General features: G+C 45.7%; 8 non-coding genes across 8 annotated transcripts; all 8 read right to left on the bottom strand.

Moving 5' to 3' along the window:
• Window positions 1-879: 879 nt before the first annotated feature.
• On the bottom strand, window positions 880-950 carry trnag-gcc (transfer RNA glycine (anticodon GCC)). The gene has a single exon. It is a non-coding gene; the product is annotated as a tRNA-Gly (tRNA).
• A 1,533-nt stretch (window positions 951-2,483) lies between these two features.
• On the bottom strand, window positions 2,484-2,554 carry trnag-gcc (transfer RNA glycine (anticodon GCC)). The gene has a single exon. It is a non-coding gene; the product is annotated as a tRNA-Gly (tRNA).
• A 1,533-nt stretch (window positions 2,555-4,087) lies between these two features.
• On the bottom strand, window positions 4,088-4,158 carry trnag-gcc (transfer RNA glycine (anticodon GCC)). The gene has a single exon. It is a non-coding gene; the product is annotated as a tRNA-Gly (tRNA).
• Window positions 4,159-5,691: 1,533 nt separating this feature from the next.
• trnag-gcc (transfer RNA glycine (anticodon GCC)) lies at window positions 5,692-5,762 on the bottom strand. Its single transcript has one exon. It is a non-coding gene; the product is annotated as a tRNA-Gly (tRNA).
• Window positions 5,763-7,295: 1,533 nt separating this feature from the next.
• Window positions 7,296-7,366, bottom strand: trnag-gcc (transfer RNA glycine (anticodon GCC)). The gene has a single exon. It is a non-coding gene; the product is annotated as a tRNA-Gly (tRNA).
• A 1,533-nt stretch (window positions 7,367-8,899) lies between these two features.
• On the bottom strand, window positions 8,900-8,970 carry trnag-gcc (transfer RNA glycine (anticodon GCC)). The gene has a single exon. It is a non-coding gene; the product is annotated as a tRNA-Gly (tRNA).
• Window positions 8,971-16,919: 7,949 nt separating this feature from the next.
• trnag-gcc (transfer RNA glycine (anticodon GCC)) lies at window positions 16,920-16,990 on the bottom strand. The gene has a single exon. It is a non-coding gene; the product is annotated as a tRNA-Gly (tRNA).
• Window positions 16,991-20,127: 3,137 nt separating this feature from the next.
• Window positions 20,128-20,198, bottom strand: trnag-gcc (transfer RNA glycine (anticodon GCC)). Its single transcript has one exon. It is a non-coding gene; the product is annotated as a tRNA-Gly (tRNA).
• Window positions 20,199-25,544: the final 5,346 nt, after the last annotated feature.

The following is a 25,544-nucleotide window of genomic DNA, read 5'->3' as shown; positions in this document are numbered from 1 at the left end:
TCACTGCTCTCCATGTGCACGTCCAGCAGTTCCTTAAATGACCCCAATGACTCTGCTTCCACCACCACAGCTGGCAACCCATTCCATGCATTCACAACTTTCTGCGTAAAGAACCTACCGCTGACGTCTCCTTGATACTTTCCGCCTAATATCTTCAAACTATGACTCCGGCTATTGACTCTGTCTGTGCCACTCATTATTCAAAGATATTCAATGCTAGAACATCAATGACGCTCTGTTGTGAAGAACTGAGTAGGTTTACAATCTTTGTTTATCCACTGGTTGGAGTCACATCTCGCACAAAGAAAGACGATTGCGTTCGTCAGAGGGCATTGGCTTTCTGCATTTGAACCTAGTATGGTCTGCTTCAGTATCTGAGGAGTTGTCAGTGGTGCTATCATTATGCAATCGTGAACAAAAATGGCCACTTCTGACTATATGACAGAAGGAAGGTCACTGATGAAGCAGCAGAAGATGTTTGGATATAGGACAGTACCCTTCCTGACGAAGGACTCCTGGCCGAGAGGTCTATTTTGCTGGTCCTCGGATGCTGCCTGCCCCGCTGTGCTTTTCCAGCACCACTCTAATCTCATTCGGCGTATGGAGTCTGGCCCATCATTCTGGGATCACGGCCGGTCATCTCACGAGGTCGATTTTAGTAAATGCCATGAGTTTCCAGAAACCTGTGGATTCCGTCATGAAAATGCTCAGAAACGGAGCCTGCAGAGCAGTGATTTCTACCCCACCCGATGAGAAAACACTTTCCTGTGAACCGCGCGCGCAGCAGGACATCGGTGAGTCTGCAGCTAGGCGAAACAGACATTGCATCGGGCTGAACTTGGTTACGCCGTGCAGCATTTGAAATTAAAGGGGCGACAATGCATTGGCCGGGAAGCGAACCCGGGCCTCCCGCGTGGCAGGCGAGAATTCTACCACTGAACCACCAATGCACCTACAGACCGCGCACGCTAGAACTTTACTACAGTTTGAACTCCAGCAGGAAACTAAACCGGTATTCTTGATATTCTGTGCAGTGGCGCAGCAAACTGACTCCAATCTCCAGCATCTGCAGCCCTGACTTTCTCCATTGCTGATATAGCGAGAAACCAAGTAGGAAAATCGCAATGAAGCGCTGTTTGTTTGACTGGTTTGATTTTATCTGAACACTGTTTTTTATTTCAAAATATATAAAGTAAATAATACAAATAGGATTCTAGGCTCAAAATTATTACTTGCAACTTATAGTTTGCCTGGATGGTTCCTGACCAAGTGGAGAACGCTCTTCTTAAAATGGAAATGAGTTCTACTTTAATTATAACATTAACGTGTTACGTGCACACAATCAGCACAACTCATATTTATAAACACAAGAACATAGAGATGGTGGTAGGAATAGCCCACAGATCAAGCCTGCTCGCTAAAGTTAATGATCAACTTCACTTTCCTGCCCATCCCTTGGTTTTGGAAGCATGCCAACTATTTCTCCAATCCAGCCTCAAATAGATCATAGAACATAGAAAAGTACAGCACAGAACAGGCCCTTTGGCCCACGATGTTGTGCCGAGGTTTCATCCTAATGTAATGTAACCTACGCAACCCTCAACTCACTGCTCTCCATGTGCACGTCCAGCAGTTCCTTAAATGACCCCAATGACTCTGCTTCCACCACCACAGCTGGCAACCCATTCCATGCATTCACAACTTTCTGCGTAAAGAACCTACCGCTGACGTCTCCTTGATACTTTCCGCCTAATATCTTCAAACTATGACTCCGGCTATTGACTCTGTCTGTGCCACTCATTATTCAAAGATATTCAATGCTAGAACATCAATGACGCTCTGTTGTGAAGAACTGAGTAGGTTTACAATCTTTGTTTATCCACTGGTTGGAGTCACATCTCGCACAAAGAAAGACGATTGCGTTCGTCAGAGGGCATTGGCTTTCTGCATTTGAACCTAGTATGGTCTGCTTCAGTATCTGAGGAGTTGTCAGTGGTGCTATCATTATGCAATCGTGAACAAAAATGGCCACTTCTGACTATATGACAGAAGGAAGGTCACTGATGAAGCAGCAGAAGATGTTTGGATATAGGACAGTACCCTTCCTGACGAAGGACTCCTGGCCGAGAGGTCTATTTTGCTGGTCCTCGGATGCTGCCTGCCCCGCTGTGCTTTTCCAGCACCACTCTAATCTCATTCGGCGTATGGAGTCTGGCCCATCATTCTGGGATCACGGCCGGTCATCTCACGAGGTCGATTTTAGTAAATGCCATGAGTTTCCAGAAACCTGTGGATTCCGTCATGAAAATGCTCAGAAACGGAGCCTGCAGAGCAGTGATTTCTACCCCACCCGATGAGAAAACACTTTCCTGTGAACCGCGCGCGCAGCAGGACATCGGTGAGTCTGCAGCTAGGCGAAACAGACATTGCATCGGGCTGAACTTGGTTACGCCGTGCAGCATTTGAAATTAAAGGGGCGACAATGCATTGGCCGGGAATCGAACCCGGGCCTCCCGCGTGGCAGGCGAGAATTCTACCACTGAACCACCAATGCACCTACAGACCGCGCACGCTAGAACTTTACTACAGTTTGAACTCCAGCAGGAAACTAAACCGGTATTCTTGATATTCTGTGCAGTGGCGCAGCAAACTGACTCCAATCTCCAGCATCTGCAGCCCTGACTTTCTCCATTGCTGATATAGCGAGAAACCAAGTAGGAAAATCGCAATGAAGCGCTGTTTGTTTGACTGGTTTGATTTTATCTGAACACTGTTTTTTATTTCAAAATATATAAAGTAAATAATACAAATAGGATTCTAGGCTCAAAATTATTACTTGCAACTTATAGTTTGCCTGGATGGTTCCTGACCAAGTGGAGAACGCTCTTCTTAAAATGGAAATGAGTTCTACTTTAATTATAACATTAACGTGTTACGTGCACACAATCAGCACAACTCATATTTATAAACACAAGAACATAGAGATGGTGGTAGGAATAGCCCACAGATCAAGCCTGCTCGCTAAAGTTAATGATCAACTTCACTTTCCTGCCCATCCCTTGGTTTTGGAAGCATGCCAACTATTTCTCCAATCCAGCCTCAAATAGATCATAGAACATAGAAAAGTACAGCACAGAACAGGCCCTTTGGCCCACGATGTTGTGCCGAGGTTTCATCCTAATGTAATATAACCTACGCAACCCTCAACTCACTGCTCTCCATGTGCACGTCCAGCAGTTCCTTAAATGACCCCAATGACTCTGCTTCCACCACCACAGCTGGCAACCCATTCCATGCATTCACAACTTTCTGCGTAAAGAACCTACCGCTGACGTCTCCTTGATACTTTCCGCCTAATATCTTCAAACTATGACTCCGGCTATTGACTCTGTCTGTGCCACTCATTATTCAAAGATATTCAATGCTAGAACATCAATGACGCTCTGTTGTGAAGAACTGAGTAGGTTTACAATCTTTGTTTATCCACTGGTTGGAGTCACATCTCGCACAAAGAAAGACGATTGCGTTCGTCAGAGGGCATTGGCTTTCTGCATTTGAACCTAGTATGGTCTGCTTCAGTATCTGAGGAGTTGTCAGTGGTGCTATCATTATGCAATCGTGAACAAAAATGGCCACTTCTGACTATATGACAGAAGGAAGGTCACTGATGAAGCAGCAGAAGATGTTTGGATATAGGACAGTACCCTTCCTGACGAAGGACTCCTGGCCGAGAGGTCTATTTTGCTGGTCCTCGGATGCTGCCTGCCCCGCTGTGCTTTTCCAGCACCACTCTAATCTCATTCGGCGTATGGAGTCTGGCCCATCATTCTGGGATCACGGCCGGTCATCTCACGAGGTCGATTTTAGTAAATGCCATGAGTTTCCAGAAACCTGTGGATTCCGTCATGAAAATGCTCAGAAACGGAGCCTGCAGAGCAGTGATTTCTACCCCACCCGATGAGAAAACACTTTCCTGTGAACCGCGCGCGCAGCAGGACATCGGTGAGTCTGCAGCTAGGCGAAACAGACATTGCATCGGGCTGAACTTGGTTACGCCGTGCAGCATTTGAAATTAAAGGGGCGACAATGCATTGGCCGGGAATCGAACCCGGGCCTCCCGCGTGGCAGGCGAGAATTCTACCACTGAACCACCAATGCACCTACAGACCGCGCACGCTAGAACTTTACTACAGTTTGAACTCCAGCAGGAAACTAAACCGGTATTCTTGATATTCTGTGCAGTGGCGCAGCAAACTGACTCCAATCTCCAGCATCTGCAGCCCTGACTTTCTCCATTGCTGATATAGCGAGAAACCAAGTAGGAAAATCGCAATGAAGCGCTGTTTGTTTGACTGGTTTGATTTTATCTGAACACTGTTTTTTATTTCAAAATATATAAAGTAAATAATACAAATAGGATTCTAGGCTCAAAATTATTACTTGCAACTTATAGTTTGCCTGGATGGTTCCTGACCAAGTGGAGAACGCTCTTCTTAAAATGGAAATGAGTTCTACTTTAATTATAACATTAACGTGTTACGTGCACACAATCAGCACAACTCATATTTATAAACACAAGAACATAGAGATGGTGGTAGGAATAGCCCACAGATCAAGCCTGCTCGCTAAAGTTAATGATCAACTTCACTTTCCTGCCCATCCCTTGGTTTTGGAAGCATGCCAACTATTTCTCCAATCCAGCCTCAAATAGATCATAGAACATAGAAAAGTACAGCACAGAACAGGCCCTTTGGCCCACGATGTTGTGCCGAGGTTTCATCCTAATGTAATATAACCTACGCAACCCTCAACTCACTGCTCTCCATGTGCACGTCCAGCAGTTCCTTAAATGACCCCAATGACTCTGCTTCCACCACCACAGCTGGCAACCCATTCCATGCATTCACAACTTTCTGCGTAAAGAACCTACCGCTGACGTCTCCTTGATACTTTCCGCCTAATATCTTCAAACTATGACTCCGGCTATTGACTCTGTCTGTGCCACTCATTATTCAAAGATATTCAATGCTAGAACATCAATGACGCTCTGTTGTGAAGAACTGAGTAGGTTTACAATCTTTGTTTATCCACTGGTTGGAGTCACATCTCGCACAAAGAAAGACGATTGCGTTCGTCAGAGGGCATTGGCTTTCTGCATTTGAACCTAGTATGGTCTGCTTCAGTATCTGAGGAGTTGTCAGTGGTGCTATCATTATGCAATCGTGAACAAAAATGGCCACTTCTGACTATATGACAGAAGGAAGGTCACTGATGAAGCAGCAGAAGATGTTTGGATATAGGACAGTACCCTTCCTGACGAAGGACTCCTGGCCGAGAGGTCTATTTTGCTGGTCCTCGGATGCTGCCTGCCCCGCTGTGCTTTTCCAGCACCACTCTAATCTCATTCGGCGTATGGAGTCTGGCCCATCATTCTGGGATCACGGCCGGTCATCTCACGAGGTCGATTTTAGTAAATGCCATGAGTTTCCAGAAACCTGTGGATTCCGTCATGAAAATGCTCAGAAACGGAGCCTGCAGAGCAGTGATTTCTACCCCACCCGATGAGAAAACACTTTCCTGTGAACCGCGCGCGCAGCAGGACATCGGTGAGTCTGCAGCTAGGCGAAACAGACATTGCATCGGGCTGAACTTGGTTACGCCGTGCAGCATTTGAAATTAAAGGGGCGACAATGCATTGGCCGGGAATCGAACCCGGGCCTCCCGCGTGGCAGGCGAGAATTCTACCACTGAACCACCAATGCACCTACAGACCGCGCACGCTAGAACTTTACTACAGTTTGAACTCCAGCAGGAAACTAAACCGGTATTCTTGATATTCTGTGCAGTGGCGCAGCAAACTGACTCCAATCTCCAGCATCTGCAGCCCTGACTTTCTCCATTGCTGATATAGCGAGAAACCAAGTAGGAAAATCGCAATGAAGCGCTGTTTGTTTGACTGGTTTGATTTTATCTGAACACTGTTTTTTATTTCAAAATATATAAAGTAAATAATACAAATAGGATTCTAGGCTCAAAATTATTACTTGCAACTTATAGTTTGCCTGGATGGTTCCTGACCAAGTGGAGAACGCTCTTCTTAAAATGGAAATGAGTTCTACTTTAATTATAACATTAACGTGTTACGTGCACACAATCAGCACAACTCATATTTATAAACACAAGAACATAGAGATGGTGGTAGGAATAGCCCACAGATCAAGCCTGCTCGCTAAAGTTAATGATCAACTTCACTTTCCTGCCCATCCCTTGGTTTTGGAAGCATGCCAACTATTTCTCCAATCCAGCCTCAAATAGATCATAGAACATAGAAAAGTACAGCACAGAACAGGCCCTTTGGCCCACGATGTTGTGCCGAGGTTTCATCCTAATGTAATGTAACCTACGCAACCCTCAACTCACTGCTCTCCATGTGCACGTCCAGCAGTTCCTTAAATGACCCCAATGACTCTGCTTCCACCACCACAGCTGGCAACCCATTCCATGCATTCACAACTTTCTGCGTAAAGAACCTACCGCTGACGTCTCCTTGATACTTTCCGCCTAATATCTTCAAACTATGACTCCGGCTATTGACTCTGTCTGTGCCACTCATTATTCAAAGATATTCAATGCTAGAACATCAATGACGCTCTGTTGTGAAGAACTGAGTAGGTTTACAATCTTTGTTTATCCACTGGTTGGAGTCACATCTCGCACAAAGAAAGACGATTGCGTTCGTCAGAGGGCATTGGCTTTCTGCATTTGAACCTAGTATGGTCTGCTTCAGTATCTGAGGAGTTGTCAGTGGTGCTATCATTATGCAATCGTGAACAAAAATGGCCACTTCTGACTATATGACAGAAGGAAGGTCACTGATGAAGCAGCAGAAGATGTTTGGATATAGGACAGTACCCTTCCTGACGAAGGACTCCTGGCCGAGAGGTCTATTTTGCTGGTCCTCGGATGCTGCCTGCCCCGCTGTGCTTTTCCAGCACCACTCTAATCTCATTCGGCGTATGGAGTCTGGCCCATCATTCTGGGATCACGGCCGGTCATCTCACGAGGTCGATTTTAGTAAATGCCATGAGTTTCCAGAAACCTGTGGATTCCGTCATGAAAATGCTCAGAAACGGAGCCTGCAGAGCAGTGATTTCTACCCCACCCGATGAGAAAACACTTTCCTGTGAACCGCGCGCGCAGCAGGACATCGGTGAGTCTGCAGCTAGGCGAAACAGACATTGCATCGGGCTGAACTTGGTTACGCCGTGCAGCATTTGAAATTAAAGGGGCGACAATGCATTGGCCGGGAATCGAACCCGGGCCTCCCGCGTGGCAGGCGAGAATTCTACCACTGAACCACCAATGCACCTACAGACCGCGCACGCTAGAACTTTACTACAGTTTGAACTCCAGCAGGAAACTAAACCGGTATTCTTGATATTCTGTGCAGTGGCGCAGCAAACTGACTCCAATCTCCAGCATCTGCAGCCCTGACTTTCTCCATTGCTGATATAGCGAGAAACCAAGTAGGAAAATCGCAATGAAGCGCTGTTTGTTTGACTGGTTTGATTTTATCTGAACACTGTTTTTTATTTCAAAATATATAAAGTAAATAATACAAATAGGATTCTAGGCTCAAAATTATTACTTGCAACTTATAGTTTGCCTGGATGGTTCCTGACCAAGTGGAGAACGCTCTTCTTAAAATGGAAATGAGTTCTACTTTAATTATAACATTAACGTGTTACGTGCACACAATCAGCACAACTCATATTTATAAACACAAGAACATAGAGATGGTGGTAGGAATAGCCCACAGATCAAGCCTGCTCGCTAAAGTTAATGATCAACTTCACTTTCCTGCCCATCCCTTGGTTTTGGAAGCATGCCAACTATTTCTCCAATCCAGCCTCAAATAGATCATAGAACATAGAAAAGTACAGCACAGAACAGGCCCTTTGGCCCACGATGTTGTGCCGAGGTTTCATCCTAATGTAATGTAACCTACGCAACCCTCAACTCACTGCTCTCCATGTGCACGTCCAGCAGTTCCTTAAATGACCCCAATGACTCTGCTTCCACCACCACAGCTGGCAACCCATTCCATGCATTCACAACTTTCTGCGTAAAGAACCTACCGCTGACGTCTCCTTGATACTTTCCGCCTAATATCTTCAAACTATGACTCCGGCTATTGACTCTGTCTGTGCCACTCATTATTCAAAGATATTCAATGCTAGAACATCAATGACGCTCTGTTGTGAAGAACTGAGTAGGTTTACAATCTTTGTTTATCCACTGGTTGGAGTCACATCTCGCACAAAGAAAGACGATTGCGTTCGTCAGAGGGCATTGGCTTTCTGCATTTGAACCTAGTATGGTCTGCTTCAGTATCTGAGGAGTTGTCAGTGGTGCTATCATTATGCAATCGTGAACAAAAATGGCCACTTCTGACTATATGACAGAAGGAAGGTCACTGATGAAGCAGCAGAAGATGTTTGGATATAGGACAGTACCCTTCCTGACGAAGGACTCCTGGCCGAGAGGTCTATTTTGCTGGTCCTCGGATGCTGCCTGCCCCGCTGTGCTTTTCCAGCACCACTCTAATCTCATTCGGCGTATGGAGTCTGGCCCATCATTCTGGGATCACGGCCGGTCATCTCACGAGGTCGATTTTAGTAAATGCCATGAGTTTCCAGAAACCTGTGGATTCCGTCATGAAAATGCTCAGAAACGGAGCCTGCAGAGCAGTGATTTCTACCCCACCCGATGAGAAAACACTTTCCTGTGAACCGCGCGCGCAGCAGGACATCGGTGAGTCTGCAGCTAGGCGAAACAGACATTGCATCGGGCTGAACTTGGTTACGCCGTGCAGCATTTGAAATTAAAGGGGCGACAATGCATTGGCCGGGAATCGAACCCGGGCCTCCCGCGTGGCAGGCGAGAATTCTACCACTGAACCACCAATGCACCTACAGACCGCGCACGCTAGAACTTTACTACAGTTTGAACTCCAGCAGGAAACTAAACCGGTATTCTTGATATTCTGTGCAGTGGCGCAGCAAACTGACTCCAATCTCCAGCATCTGCAGCCCTGACTTTCTCCATTGCTGATATAGCGAGAAACCAAGTAGGAAAATCGCAATGAAGCGCTGTTTGTTTGACTGGTTTGATTTTATCTGAACACTGTTTTTTATTTCAAAATATATAAAGTAAATAATACAAATAGGATTCTAGGCTCAAAATTATTACTTGCAACTTATAGTTTGCCTGGATGGTTCCTGACCAAGTGGAGAACGCTCTTCTTAAAATGGAAATGAGTTCTACTTTAATTATAACATTAACGTGTTACGTGCACACAATCAGCACAACTCATATTTATAAACACAAGAACATAGAGATGGTGGTAGGAATAGCCCACAGATCAAGCCTGCTCGCTAAAGTTAATGATCAACTTCACTTTCCTGCCCATCCCTTGGTTTTGGAAGCATGCCAACTATTTCTCCAATCCAGCCTCAAATAGATCATAGAACATAGAAAAGTACAGCACAGAACAGGCCCTTTGGCCCACGATGTTGTGCCGAGGTTTCATCCTAATGTAATGTAACCTACGCAACCCTCAACTCACTGCTCTCCATGTGCACGTCCAGCAGTTCCTTAAATGACCCCAATGACTCTGCTTCCACCACCACAGCTGGCAACCCATTCCATGCATTCACAACTTTCTGCGTAAAGAACCTACCGCTGACGTCTCCTTGATACTTTCCGCCTAATATCTTCAAACTATGACTCCGGCTATTGACTCTGTCTGTGCCACTCATTATTCAAAGATATTCAATGCTAGAACATCAATGACGCTCTGTTGTGAAGAACTGAGTAGGTTTACAATCTTTGTTTATCCACTGGTTGGAGTCACATCTCGCACAAAGAAAGACGATTGCGTTCGTCAGAGGGCATTGGCTTTCTGCATTTGAACCTAGTATGGTCTGCTTCAGTATCTGAGGAGTTGTCAGTGGTGCTATCATTATGCAATCGTGAACAAAAATGGCCACTTCTGACTATATGACAGAAGGAAGGTCACTGATGAAGCAGCAGAAGATGTTTGGATATAGGACAGTACCCTTCCTGACGAAGGACTCCTGGCCGAGAGGTCTATTTTGCTGGTCCTCGGATGCTGCCTGCCCCGCTGTGCTTTTCCAGCACCACTCTAATCTCATTCGGCGTATGGAGTCTGGCCCATCATTCTGGGATCACGGCCGGTCATCTCACGAGGTCGATTTTAGTAAATGCCATGAGTTTCCAGAAACCTGTGGATTCCGTCATGAAAATGCTCAGAAACGGAGCCTGCAGAGCAGTGATTTCTACCCCACCCGATGAGAAAACACTTTCCTGTGAACCGCGCGCGCAGCAGGACATCGGTGAGTCTGCAGCTAGGCGAAACAGACATTGCATCGGGCTGAACTTGGTTACGCCGTGCAGCATTTGAAATTAAAGGGGCGACAATGCATTGGCCGGGAAGCGAACCCGGGCCTCCCGCGTGGCAGGCGAGAATTCTACCACTGAACCACCAATGCACCTACAGACCGCGCACGCTAGAACTTTACTACAGTTTGAACTCCAGCAGGAAACTAAACCGGTATTCTTGATATTCTGTGCAGTGGCGCAGCAAACTGACTCCAATCTCCAGCATCTGCAGCCCTGACTTTCTCCATTGCTGATATAGCGAGAAACCAAGTAGGAAAATCGCAATGAAGCGCTGTTTGTTTGACTGGTTTGATTTTATCTGAACACTGTTTTTTATTTCAAAATATATAAAGTAAATAATACAAATAGGATTCTAGGCTCAAAATTATTACTTGCAACTTATAGTTTGCCTGGATGGTTCCTGACCAAGTGGAGAACGCTCTTCTTAAAATGGAAATGAGTTCTACTTTAATTATAACATTAACGTGTTACGTGCACACAATCAGCACAACTCATATTTATAAACACAAGAACATAGAGATGGTGGTAGGAATAGCCCACAGATCAAGCCTGCTCGCTAAAGTTAATGATCAACTTCACTTTCCTGCCCATCCCTTGGTTTTGGAAGCATGCCAACTATTTCTCCAATCCAGCCTCAAATAGATCATAGAACATAGAAAAGTACAGCACAGAACAGGCCCTTTGGCCCACGATGTTGTGCCGAGGTTTCATCCTAATGTAATGTAACCTACGCAACCCTCAACTCACTGCTCTCCATGTGCACGTCCAGCAGTTCCTTAAATGACCCCAATGACTCTGCTTCCACCACCACAGCTGGCAACCCATTCCATGCATTCACAACTTTCTGCGTAAAGAACCTACCGCTGACGTCTCCTTGATACTTTCCGCCTAATATCTTCAAACTATGACTCCGGCTATTGACTCTGTCTGTGCCACTCATTATTCAAAGATATTCAATGCTAGAACATCAATGACGCTCTGTTGTGAAGAACTGAGTAGGTTTACAATCTTTGTTTATCCACTGGTTGGAGTCACATCTCGCACAAAGAAAGACGATTGCGTTCGTCAGAGGGCATTGGCTTTCTGCATTTGAACCTAGTATGGTCTGCTTCAGTATCTGAGGAGTTGTCAGTGGTGCTATCATTATGCAATCGTGAACAAAAATGGCCACTTCTGACTATATGACAGAAGGAAGGTCACTGATGAAGCAGCAGAAGATGTTTGGATATAGGACAGTACCCTTCCTGACGAAGGACTCCTGGCCGAGAGGTCTATTTTGCTGGTCCTCGGATGCTGCCTGCCCCGCTGTGCTTTTCCAGCACCACTCTAATCTCATTCGGCGTATGGAGTCTGGCCCATCATTCTGGGATCACGGCCGGTCATCTCACGAGGTCGATTTTAGTAAATGCCATGAGTTTCCAGAAACCTGTGGATTCCGTCATGAAAATGCTCAGAAACGGAGCCTGCAGAGCAGTGATTTCTACCCCACCCGATGAGAAAACACTTTCCTGTGAACCGCGCGCGCAGCAGGACATCGGTGAGTCTGCAGCTAGGCGAAACAGACATTGCATCGGGCTGAACTTGGTTACGCCGTGCAGCATTTGAAATTAAAGGGGCGACAATGCATTGGCCGGGAAGCGAACCCGGGCCTCCCGCGTGGCAGGCGAGAATTCTACCACTGAACCACCAATGCACCTACAGACCGCGCACGCTAGAACTTTACTACAGTTTGAACTCCAGCAGGAAACTAAACCGGTATTCTTGATATTCTGTGCAGTGGCGCAGCAAACTGACTCCAATCTCCAGCATCTGCAGCCCTGACTTTCTCCATTGCTGATATAGCGAGAAACCAAGTAGGAAAATCGCAATGAAGCGCTGTTTGTTTGACTGGTTTGATTTTATCTGAACACTGTTTTTTATTTCAAAATATATAAAGTAAATAATACAAATAGGATTCTAGGCTCAAAATTATTACTTGCAACTTATAGTTTGCCTGGATGGTTCCTGACCAAGTGGAGAACGCTCTTCTTAAAATGGAAATGAGTTCTACTTTAATTATAACATTAACGTGTTACGTGCACACAATCAGCACAACTCATTTTTATAAACACAAGAACATAGAGATGGTGGTAGGAATAGCCCACAGATCAAGCCTGCTCGCTAAAGTTAATGATCAACTTCACTTTCCTGCCCATCCCTTGGTTTTGGAAGCATGCCAACTATTTCTCCAATCCAGCCTCAAATAGATCATAGAACATAGAAAAGTACAGCACAGAACAGGCCCTTTGGCCCACGATGTTGTGCCGAGGTTTCATCCTAATGTAATGTAACCTACGCAACCCTCAACTCACTGCTCTCCATGTGCACGTCCAGCAGTTCCTTAAATGACCCCAATGACTCTGCTTCCACCACCACAGCTGGCAACCCATTCCATGCATTCACAACTTTCTGCGTAAAGAACCTACCGCTGACGTCTCCTTGATACTTTCCGCCTAATATCTTCAAACTATGACTCCGGCTATTGACTCTGTCTGTGCCACTCATTATTCAAAGATATTCAATGCTAGAACATCAATGACGCTCTGTTGTGAAGAACTGAGTAGGTTTACAATCTTTGTTTATCCACTGGTTGGAGTCACATCTCGCACAAAGAAAGACGATTGCGTTCGTCAGAGGGCATTGGCTTTCTGCATTTGAACCTAGTATGGTCTGCTTCAGTATCTGAGGAGTTGTCAGTGGTGCTATCATTATGCAATCGTGAACAAAAATGGCCACTTCTGACTATATGACAGAAGGAAGGTCACTGATGAAGCAGCAGAAGATGTTTGGATATAGGACAGTACCCTTCCTGACGAAGGACTCCTGGCCGAGAGGTCTATTTTGCTGGTCCTCGGATGCTGCCTGCCCCGCTGTGCTTTTCCAGCACCACTCTAATCTCATTCGGCGTATGGAGTCTGGCCCATCATTCTGGGATCACGGCCGGTCATCTCACGAGGTCGATTTTAGTAAATGCCATGAGTTTCCAGAAACCTGTGGATTCCGTCATGAAAATGCTCAGAAACGGAGCCTGCAGAGCAGTGATTTCTACCCCACCCGATGAGAAAACACTTTCCTGTGAACCGCGCGCGCAGCAGGACATCGGTGAGTCTGCAGCTAGGCGAAACAGACATTGCATCGGGCTGAACTTGGTTACGCCGTGCAGCATTTGAAATTAAAGGGGCGACAATGCATTGGCCGGGAAGCGAACCCGGGCCTCCCGCGTGGCAGGCGAGAATTCTACCACTGAACCACCAATGCACCTACAGACCGCGCACGCTAGAACTTTACTACAGTTTGAACTCCAGCAGGAAACTAAACCGGTATTCTTGATATTCTGTGCAGTGGCGCAGCAAACTGACTCCAATCTCCAGCATCTGCAGCCCTGACTTTCTCCATTGCTGATATAGCGAGAAACCAAGTAGGAAAATCGCAATGAAGCGCTGTTTGTTTGACTGGTTTGATTTTATCTGAACACTGTTTTTTATTTCAAAATATATAAAGTAAATAATACAAATAGGATTCTAGGCTCAAAATTATTACTTGCAACTTATAGTTTGCCTGGATGGTTCCTGACCAAGTGGAGAACGCTCTTCTTAAAATGGAAATGAGTTCTACTTTAATTATAACATTAACGTGTTACGTGCACACAATCAGCACAACTCATTTTTATAAACACAAGAACATAGAGATGGTGGTAGGAATAGCCCACAGATCAAGCCTGCTCGCTAAAGTTAATGATCAACTTCACTTTCCTGCCCATCCCTTGGTTTTGGAAGCATGCCAACTATTTCTCCAATCCAGCCTCAAATAGATCATAGAACATAGAAAAGTACAGCACAGAACAGGCCCTTTGGCCCACGATGTTGTGCCGAGGTTTCATCCTAATGTAATGTAACCTACGCAACCCTCAACTCACTGCTCTCCATGTGCACGTCCAGCAGTTCCTTAAATGACCCCAATGACTCTGCTTCCACCACCACAGCTGGCAACCCATTCCATGCATTCACAACTTTCTGCGTAAAGAACCTACCGCTGACGTCTCCTTGATACTTTCCGCCTAATATCTTCAAACTATGACTCCGGCTATTGACTCTGTCTGTGCCACTCATTATTCAAAGATATTCAATGCTAGAACATCAATGACGCTCTGTTGTGAAGAACTGAGTAGGTTTACAATCTTTGTTTATCCACTGGTTGGAGTCACATCTCGCACAAAGAAAGACGATTGCGTTCGTCAGAGGGCATTGGCTTTCTGCATTTGAACCTAGTATGGTCTGCTTCAGTATCTGAGGAGTTGTCAGTGGTGCTATCATTATGCAATCGTGAACAAAAATGGCCACTTCTGACTATATGACAGAAGGAAGGTCACTGATGAAGCAGCAGAAGATGTTTGGATATAGGACAGTACCCTTCCTGACGAAGGACTCCTGGCCGAGAGGTCTATTTTGCTGGTCCTCGGATGCTGCCTGCCCCGCTGTGCTTTTCCAGCACCACTCTAATCTCATTCGGCGTATGGAGTCTGGCCCATCATTCTGGGATCACGGCCGGTCATCTCACGAGGTCGATTTTACTAAATGCCATGAGTTTCCAGAAACCTGTGGATTCCGTCATGAAAATGCTCAGAAACGGAGCCTGCAGAGCAGTGATTTCTACCCCACCCGATGAGAAAACACTTTCCTGTGAACCGCGCGCGCAGCAGGACATCGGTGAGTCTGCAGCTAGGCGAAACAGACATTGCATCGGGCTGAACTTGGTTACGCCGTGCAGCATTTGAAATTAAAGGGGCGACAATGCATTGGCCGGGAAGCGAACCCGGGCCTCCCGCGTGGCAGGCGAGAATTCTACCACTGAACCACCAATGCACCTACAGACCGCGCACGCTAGAACTTTACTACAGTTTGAACTCCAGCAGGAAACTAAACCGGTATTCTTGATATTCTGTGCAGTGGCGCAGCAAACTGACTCCAATCTCCAGCATCTGCAGCCCTGACTTTCTCCATTGCTGATATAGCGAGAAACCAAGTAGGAAAATCGCAATGAAGCGCTGTTTGTTTGACTGGTTTGATTTTATCTGAACACTGTTTTTTATTTCAAAATATATAAAGTAAATAATACAAATAGGATTCTAGGCTCAAAATTATTACTTGCAACTTATAGTTTGCCTGGATGGTTCCTGACCAAGTGGAGAACGCTCTTCTTAAAATGGAAATGAGTTCTACTTTAATTATAACATTAACGTGTTACGTGCACACAATCAGCACAACTCATATTTATAAACACAAGAACATAGAGATGGTGGTAGGAATAGCCCACAGATCAAGCCTGCTCGCTAAAGTTAATGATCAACTTCACTTTCCTGCCCATCCCTTGGTTTTGGAAGCATGCCAACTATTTCTCCAATCCAGCCTCAAATAGATCATAGAACATAGAAAAGTACAGCACAGAACAGGCCCTTTGGCCCACGATGTTGTGCCGAGGTTTCATCCTAATGTAATGTAACCTACGCAACCCTCAACTCACTGCTCTCCATGTGCACGTCCAGCAGTTCCTTAAATGACCCCAATGACTCTGCTTCCACCACCACAGCTGGCAACCCATTCCATGCATTCACAACTTTCTGCGTAAAGAACCTACCGCTGACGTCTCCTTGATACTTTCCGCCTAATATCTTCAAACTATGACTCCGGCTATTGACTCTGTCTGTGCCACTCATTATTCAAAGATATTCAATGCTAGAACATCAATGACGCTCTGTTGTGAAGAACTGAGTAGGTTTACAATCTTTGTTTATCCACTGGTTGGAGTCACATCTCGCACAAAGAAAGACGATTGCGTTCGTCAGAGGGCATTGGCTTTCTGCATTTGAACCTAGTATGGTCTGCTTCAGTATCTGAGGAGTTGTCAGTGGTGCTATCATTATGCAATCGTGAACAAAAATGGCCACTTCTGACTATATGACAGAAGGAAGGTCACTGATGAAGCAGCAGAAGATGTTTGGATATAGGACAGTACCCTTCCTGACGAAGGACTCCTGGCCGAGAGGTCTATTTTGCTGGTCCTCGGATGCTGCCTGCCCCGCTGTGCTTTTCCAGCACCACTCTAATCTCATTCGGCGTATGGAGTCTGGCCCATCATTCTGGGATCACGGCCGGTCATCTCACGAGGTCGATTTTAGTAAATGCCATGAGTTTCCAGAAACCTGTGGATTCCGTCATGAAAATGCTCAGAAACGGAGCCTGCAGAGCAGTGATTTCTACCCCACCCGATGAGAAAACACTTTCCTGTGAACCGCGCGCGCAGCAGGACATCGGTGAGTCTGCAGCTAGGCGAAACCGACATTGCATCGGGCTGAACTTGGTTACGCCGTGCAGCATTTGAAATTAAAGGGGCGACAATGCATTGGCCGGGAATCGAACCCGGGCCTCCCGCGTGGCAGGCGAGAATTCTACCACTGAACCACCAATGCACCTACAGACCGCGCACGCTAGAACTTTACTACAGTTTGAACTCCAGCAGGAAACTAAACCGGTATTCTTGATATTCTGTGCAGTGGCGCAGCAAACTGACTCCAATCTCCAGCATCTGCAGCCCTGACTTTCTCCATTGCTGATATAGCGAGAAACCAAGTAGGAAAATCGCAATGAAGCGCTGTTTGTTTGACTGGTTTGATTTTATCTGAACACTGTTTTTTATTTCAAAATATATAAAGTAAATAATACAAATAGGATTCTAGGCTCAAAATTATTACTTGCAACTTATAGTTTGCCTGGATGGTTCCTGACCAAGTGGAGAACGCTCTTCTTAAAATGGAAATGAGTTCTACTTTAATTATAACATTAACGTGTTACGTGCACACAATCAGCACAACTCATTTTTATAAACACAAGAACATAGAGATGGTGGTAGGAATAGCCCACAGATCAAGCCTGCTCGCTAAAGTTAATGATCAACTTCACTTTCCTGCCCATCCCTTGGTTTTGGAAGCATGCCAACTATTTCTCCAATCCAGCCTCAAATAGATCATAGAACATAGAAAAGTACAGCACAGAACAGGCCCTTTGGCCCACGATGTTGTGCCGAGGTTTCATCCTAATGTAATGTAACCTACGCAACCCTCAACTCACTGCTCTCCATGTGCACGTCCAGCAGTTCCTTAAATGACCCCAATGACTCTGCTTCCACCACCACAGCTGGCAACCCATTCCATGCATTCACAACTTTCTGCGTAAAGAACCTACCGCTGACGTCTCCTTGATACTTTCCGCCTAATATCTTCAAACTATGACTCCGGCTATTGACTCTGTCTGTGCCACTCATTATTCAAAGATATTCAATGCTAGAACATCAATGACGCTCTGTTGTGAAGAACTGAGTAGGTTTACAATCTTTGTTTATCCACTGGTTGGAGTCACATCTCGCACAAAGAAAGACGATTGCGTTCGTCAGAGGGCATTGGCTTTCTGCATTTGAACCTAGTATGGTCTGCTTCAGTATCTGAGGAGTTGTCAGTGGTGCTATCATTATGCAATCGTGAACAAAAATGGCCACTTCTGACTATATGACAGAAGGAAGGTCACTGATGAAGCAGCAGAAGATGTTTGGATATAGGACAGTACCCTTCCTGACGAAGGACTCCTGGCCGAGAGGTCTATTTTGCTGGTCCTCGGATGCTGCCTGCCCCGCTGTGCTTTTCCAGCACCACTCTAATCTCATTCGGCGTATGGAGTCTGGCCCATCATTCTGGGATCACGGCCGGTCATCTCACGAGGTCGATTTTACTAAATGCCATGAGTTTCCAGAAACCTGTGGATTCCGTCATGAAAATGCTCAGAAACGGAGCCTGCAGAGCAGTGATTTCTACCCCACCCGATGAGAAAACACTTTCCTGTGAACCGCGCGCGCAGCAGGACATCGGTGAGTCTGCAGCTAGGCGAAACAGACATTGCATCGGGCTGAACTTGGTTACGCCGTGCAGCATTTGAAATTAAAGGGGCGACAATGCATTGGCCGGGAAGCGAACCCGGGCCTCCCGCGTGGCAGGCGAGAATTCTACCACTGAACCACCAATGCACCTACGGACCGCGCACGCTAGAACTTTACTACAGTTTGAACTCCAGCAGGAAACTAAACCGGTATTCTTGATATTCTGTGCAGTGGCGCAGCAAACTGACTCCAATCTCCAGCATCTGCAGCCCTGACTTTCTCCATTGCTGATATAGCGAGAAACCAAGTAGGAAAATCGCAATGAAGCGCTGTTTGTTTGACTGGTTTGATTTTATCTGAACACTGTTTTTTATTTCAAAATATATAAAGTAAATAATACAAATAGGATTCTAGGCTCAAAATTATTACTTGCAACTTATAGTTTGCCTGGATGGTTCCTGACCAAGTGGAGAACGTTCTTCTTAAAATGGAAATGAGTTCTACTTTAATTATAACATTAACGTGTTACGTGCACACAATCAGCACAACTCATATTTATAAACACAAGAACATAGAGATGGTGGTAGGAATAGCCCACAGATCAAGCCTGCTCGCTAAAGTTAATGATCAACTTCACTTTCCTGCCCATCCCTTGGTTTTGGAAGCATGCCAACTATTTCTCCAATCCAGCCTCAAATAGATCATAGAACATAGAAAAGTACAGCACAGAACAGGCCCTTTGGCCCACGATGTTGTGCCGAGGTTTCATCCTAATGTAATGTAACCTACGCAACCCTCAACTCACTGCTCTCCATGTGCACGTCCAGCAGTTCCTTAAATGACCCCAATGACTCTGCTTCCACCACCACAGCTGGCAACCCATTCCATGCATTCACAACTTTCTGCGTAAAGAACCTACCGCTGACGTCTCCTTGATACTTTCCGCCTAATATCTTCAAACTATGACTCCGGCTATTGACTCTGTCTGTGCCACTCATTATTCAAAGATATTCAATGCTAGAACATCAATGACGCTCTGTTGTGAAGAACTGAGTAGGTTTACAATCTTTGTTTATCCACTGGTTGGAGTCACATCTCGCACAAAGAAAGACGATTGCGTTCGTCAGAGGGCATTGGCTTTCTGCATTTGAACCTAGTATGGTCTGCTTCAGTATCTGAGGAGTTGTCAGTGGTGCTATCATTATGCAATCGTGAACAAAAATGGCCACTTCTGACTATATGACAGAAGGAAGGTCACTGATGAAGCAGCAGAAGATGTTTGGATATAGGACAGTACCCTTCCTGACGAAGGACTCCTGGCCGAGAGGTCTATTTTGCTGGTCCTCGGATGCTGCCTGCCCCGCTGTGCTTTTCCAGCACCACTCTAATCTCATTCGGCGTATGGAGTCTGGCCCATCATTCTGGGATCACGGCCGGTCATCTCACGAGGTCGATTTTAGTAAATGCCATGAGTTTCCAGAAACCTGTGGATTCCGTCATGAAAATGCTCAGGAACGGAGCCTGCAGAGCAGTGATTTCTACCCCACCCGATGAGAAAACACTTTCCTGTGAACCGCGCGCGCAGCAGGACATCGGTGAGTCTGCAGCTAGGCGAAACAGACATTGCATCGGGCTGAACTTGGTTACGCCGTGCAGCATTTGAAATTAAAGGGGCGACAATGCATTGGCCGGGAATCGAACCCGGGCCTCCCGCGTGGCAGGCGAGAATTCTACCACTGAACCACCAATGCACCTACAAACCGCGCACGCTAGAACTTTACTACAGTTTGAACTCCAGCAGGAAACTAAACCGGTATTCTTGATATTCTGTGCAGTGGCGCAGCAAACTGACTCCAATCTCCAGCATCTGCAGCCCTGACTTTCTCCATTGCTGATATAGCGAGAAACCAAGTAGGAAAATCGCAATGAAGCGCTGTTTGTTTGACCGGTTTGATTTTATCTGAACACTGTTTTTTATTTCAAAATATATAAAGTAAATAATACAAATAGGATTCTAGGCTCAAAATTATTACTTGCAACTTATAGTTTGCCTGGATGGTTCCTGACCAAGTGGAGAACGCTCTTCTTAAAATGGAAATGAGTTCTACTTTAATTATAACATTAACGTGTTACGTGCACACAATCAGCACAACTCATATTTATAAACACAAGAACATAGAGATGGTGGTAGGAATAGCCCACAGATCAAGCCTGCTCGCTAAAGTTAATGATCAACTTCACTTTCCTGCCCATCCCTTGGTTTTGGAAGCATGCCAACTATTTCTCCAATCCAGCCTCAAATAGATCATAGAACATAGAACATAGAACATAGAAAAGTACAGCACAGAACAGGCCCTTTGGCCCACGATGTTGTGCCGAGGTTTCATCCTAATGTAATGTAACCTACGCAACCCTCAACTCACTGCTCTCCATGTGCACGTCCAGCAGTTCCTTAAATGACCCCAATGACTCTGCTTCCACCACCACAGCTGGCAACCCATTCCATGCATTCACAACTTTCTGCGTAAAGAAACTACCGCTGACGTCTCCTTGATACTTTCCGCCTAATATCTTCAAACTATGACTCCGGCTATTGACTCTGTCTGTGCCACTCATTATTCAAAGATATTCAATGCTAGAACATCAATGACGCTCTGTTGTGAAGAACTGAGTAGGTTTACAATCTTTGTTTATCCACTGGTTGGAGTCACATCTCGCACAAAGAAAGACGATTGCGTTCGTCAGAGGGCATTGGCTTTCTGCATTTGAACCTAGTATGGTCTGCTTCAGTATCTGAGGAGTTGTCAGTGGTGCTATCATTATGCAATCGTGAACAAAAATGGCCACTTCTGACTATATGACAGAAGGAAGGTCACTGATGAAGCAGCAGAAGATGTTTGGATATAGGACAGTACCCTTCCTGACGAAGGACTCCTGGCCGAGAGGTCTATTTTGCTGGTCCTCGGATGCTGCCTGCCCCGCTGTGCTTTTCCAGCACCACTCTAATCTCATTCGGCGTATGGAGTCTGGCCCATCATTCTGGGATCACGGCCGGTCATCTCACGAGGTCGATTTTACTAAATGCCATGAGTTTCCAGAAACCTGTGGATTCCGTCATGAAAATGCTCAGAAACGGAGCCTGCAGAGCAGTGATTTCTACCCCACCCGATGAGAAAACACTTTCCTGTGAACCGCGCGCGCAGCAGGACATCGGTGAGTCTGCAGCTAGGCGAAACAGACATTGCATCGGGCTGAACTTGGTTACGCCGTGCAGCATTTGAAATTAAAGGGGCGACAATGCATTGGCCGGGAAGCGAACCCGGGCCTCCCGCGTGGCAGGCGAGAATTCTACCACTGAACCACCAATGCACCTACAGACCGCGCACGCTAGAACTTTACTACAGTTTGAACTCCAGCAGGAAACTAAACGGGTATTCTTGATATTCTGTGCAGTGGCGCAGCAAACTGACTCCAATCTCCAGCATCTGCAGCCCTGACTTTCTCCATTGCTGATATAGCGAGAAACCAAGTAGGAAAATCGCAATGAAGCGCTGTTTGTTTGACTGGTTTGATTTTATCTGAACACTGTTTTTTATTTCAAAATATATAAAGTAAATAATACAAATAGGATTCTAGGCTCAAAATTATTACTTGCAACTTATAGTTTGCCTGGATGGTTCCTGACCAAGTGGAGAACGCTCTTCTTAAAATGGAAATGAGTTCTACTTTAATTATAACATTAACGTGTTACGTGCACACAATCAGCACAACTCATATTTATAAACACAAGAACATAGAGATGGTGGTAGGAATAGCCCACAGATCAAGCCTGCTCGCTAAAGTTAATGATCAACTTCACTTTCCTGCCCATCCCTTGGTTTTGGAAGCATGCCAACTATTTCTCCAATCCAGCCTCAAATAGATCATAGAACATAGAAAAGTACAGCACAGAACAGGCCCTTTGGCCCACGATGTTGTGCCGAGGTTTCATCCTAATGTAATGTAACCTACGCAACCCTCAACTCACTGCTCTCCATGTGCACGTCCAGCAGTTCCTTAAATGACCCCAATGACTCTGCTTCCACCACCACAGCTGGCAACCCATTCCATGCATTCACAACTTTCTGCGTAAAGAACCTACCGCTGACGTCTCCTTGATACTTTCCGCCTAATATCTTCAAACTATGACTCCGGCTATTGACTCTGTCTGTGCCACTCATTATTCAAAGATATTCAATGCTAGAACATCAATGACGCTCTGTTGTGAAGAACTGAGTAGGTTTACAATCTTTGTTTATCCACTGGTTGGAGTCACATCTCGCACAAAGAAAGACGATTGCGTTCGTCAGAGGGCATTGGCTTTCTGCATTTGAACCTAGTATGGTCTGCTTCAGTATCTGAGGAGTTGTCAGTGGTGCTATCATTATGCAATCGTGAACAAAAATGGCCACTTCTGACTATATGACAGAAGGAAGGTCACTGATGAAGCAGCAGAAGATGTTTGGATATAGGACAGTACCCTTCCTGACGAAGGACTCCTGGCCGAGAGGTCTATTTTGCTGGTCCTCGGATGCTGCCTGCCCCGCTGTGCTTTTCCAGCACCACTCTAATCTCATTCGGCGTATGGAGTCTGGCCCATCATTCTGGGATCACGGCCGGTCATCTCACGAGGTCGATTTTACTAAATGCCATGAGTTTCCAGAAACCTGTGGATTCCGTCATGAAAATGCTCAGAAACGGAGCCTGCAGAGCAGTGATTTCTACCCCACCCGATGAGAAAACACTTTCCTGTGAACCGCGCGCGCAGCAGGACATCGGTGAGTCTGCAGCTAGGCGAAACAGACATTGCATCGGGCTGAACTTGGTTACGCCGTGCAGCATTTGAAATTAAAGGGGCGACAATGCATTGGCCGGGAAGCGAACCCGGGCCTCCCGCGTGGCAGGCGAGAATTCTACCACTGAACCACCAATGCACCTACAGACCGCGCACGCTAGAACTTTACTACAGTTTGAACTCCAGCAGGAAACTAAACGGGTATTCTTGATATTCTGTGCAGTGGCGCAGCAAACTGACTCCAATCTCCAGCATCTGCAGCCCTGACTTTCTCCATTGCTGATATAGCGAGAAACCAAGTAGGAAAATCGCAATGAAGCGCTGTTTGTTTGACTGGTTTGATTTTATCTGAACACTGTTTTTTATTTCAAAATATATAAAGTAAATAATACAAATAGGATTCTAGGCTCAAAATTATTACTTGCAACTTATAGTTTGCCTGGATGGTTCCTGACCAAGTGGAGAACGCTCTTCTTAAAATGGAAATGAGTTCTACTTTAATTATAACATTAACGTGTTACGTGCACACAATCAGCACAACTCATATTTATAAACACAAGAACATAGAGATGGTGGTAGGAATAGCCCACAGATCAAGCCTGCTCGCTAAAGTTAATGATCAACTTCACTTTCCTGCCCATCCCTTGGTTTTGGAAGCATGCCAACTATTTCTCCAATCCAGCCTCAAATAGATCATAGAACATAGAAAAGTACAGCACAGAACAGGCCCTTTGGCCCACGATGTTGTGCCGAGGTTTCATCCTAATGTAATGTAACCTACGCAACCCTCAACTCACTGCTCTCCATGTGCACGTCCAGCAGTTCCTTAAATGACCCCAATGACTCTGCTTCCACCACCACAGCTGGCAACCCATTCCATGCATTCACAACTTTCTGCGTAAAGAACCTACCGCTGACGTCTCCTTGATACTTTCCGCCTAATATCTTCAAACTATGACTCCGGCTATTGACTCTGTCTGTGCCACTCATTATTCAAAGATATTCAATGCTAGAACATCAATGACGCTCTGTTGTGAAGAACTGAGTAGGTTTACAATCTTTGTTTATCCACTGGTTGGAGTCACATCTCGCACAAAGAAAGACGATTGCGTTCGTCAGAGGGCATTGGCTTTCTGCATTTGAACCTAGTATGGTCTGCTTCAGTATCTGAGGAGTTGTCAGTGGTGCTATCATTATGCAATCGTGAACAAAAATGGCCACTTCTGACTATATGACAGAAGGAAGGTCACTGATGAAGCAGCAGAAGATGTTTGGATATAGGACAGTACCCTTCCTGACGAAGGACTCCTGGCCGAGAGGTCTATTTTGCTGGTCCTCGGATGCTGCCTGCCCCGCTGTGCTTTTCCAGCACCACTCTAATCTCATTCGGCGTATGGAGTCTGGCCCATCATTCTGGGATCACGGCCGGTCATCTCACGAGGTCGATTTTACTAAATGCCATGAGTTTCCAGAAACCTGTGGATTCCGTCATGAAAATGCTCAGAAACGGAGCCTGCAGAGCAGTGATTTCTACCCCACCCGATGAGAAAACACTTTCCTGTGAACCGCGCGCGCAGCAGGACATCGGTGAGTCTGCAGCTAGGCGAAACAGACATTGCATCGGGCTGAACTTGGTTACGCCGTGCAGCATTTGAAATTAAAGGGGCGACAATGCATTGGCCGGGAAGCGAACCCGGGCCTCCCGCGTGGCAGGCGAGAATTCTACCACTGAACCACCAATGCACCTACAGACCGCGCACGCTAGAACTTTACTACAGTTTGAACTCCAGCAGGAAACTAAACGGGTATTCTTGATATTCTGTGCAGTGGCGCAGCAAACTGACTCCAATCTCCAGCATCTGCAGCCCTGACTTTCTCCATTGCTGATATAGCGAGAAACCAAGTAGGAAAATCGCAATGAAGCGCTGTTTGTTTGACTGGTTTGATTTTATCTGAACACTGTTTTTTATTTCAAAATATATAAAGTAAATAATACAAATAGGATTCTAGGCTCAAAATTATTACTTGCAACTTATAGTTTGCCTGGATGGTTCCTGACCAAGTGGAGAACGCTCTTCTTAAAATGGAAATGAGTTCTACTTTAATTATAACATTAACGTGTTACGTGCACACAATCAGCACAACTCATATTTATAAACACAAGAACATAGAGATGGTGGTAGGAATAGCCCACAGATCAAGCCTGCTCGCTAAAGTTAATGATCAACTTCACTTTCCTGCCCATCCCTTGGTTTTGGAAGCA

This window comes from Chiloscyllium plagiosum, unplaced genomic scaffold (genome assembly GCF_037043375.1).
Source record: "Chiloscyllium plagiosum isolate Xiang-an unplaced genomic scaffold, Cpla_swu_hap1 HiC_scaffold_35, whole genome shotgun sequence".
Taxonomy (NCBI): domain Eukaryota; kingdom Metazoa; phylum Chordata; class Chondrichthyes; order Orectolobiformes; family Hemiscylliidae; genus Chiloscyllium; species Chiloscyllium plagiosum.
This window is presented reverse-complemented; position numbering and strand designations above follow the sequence as displayed.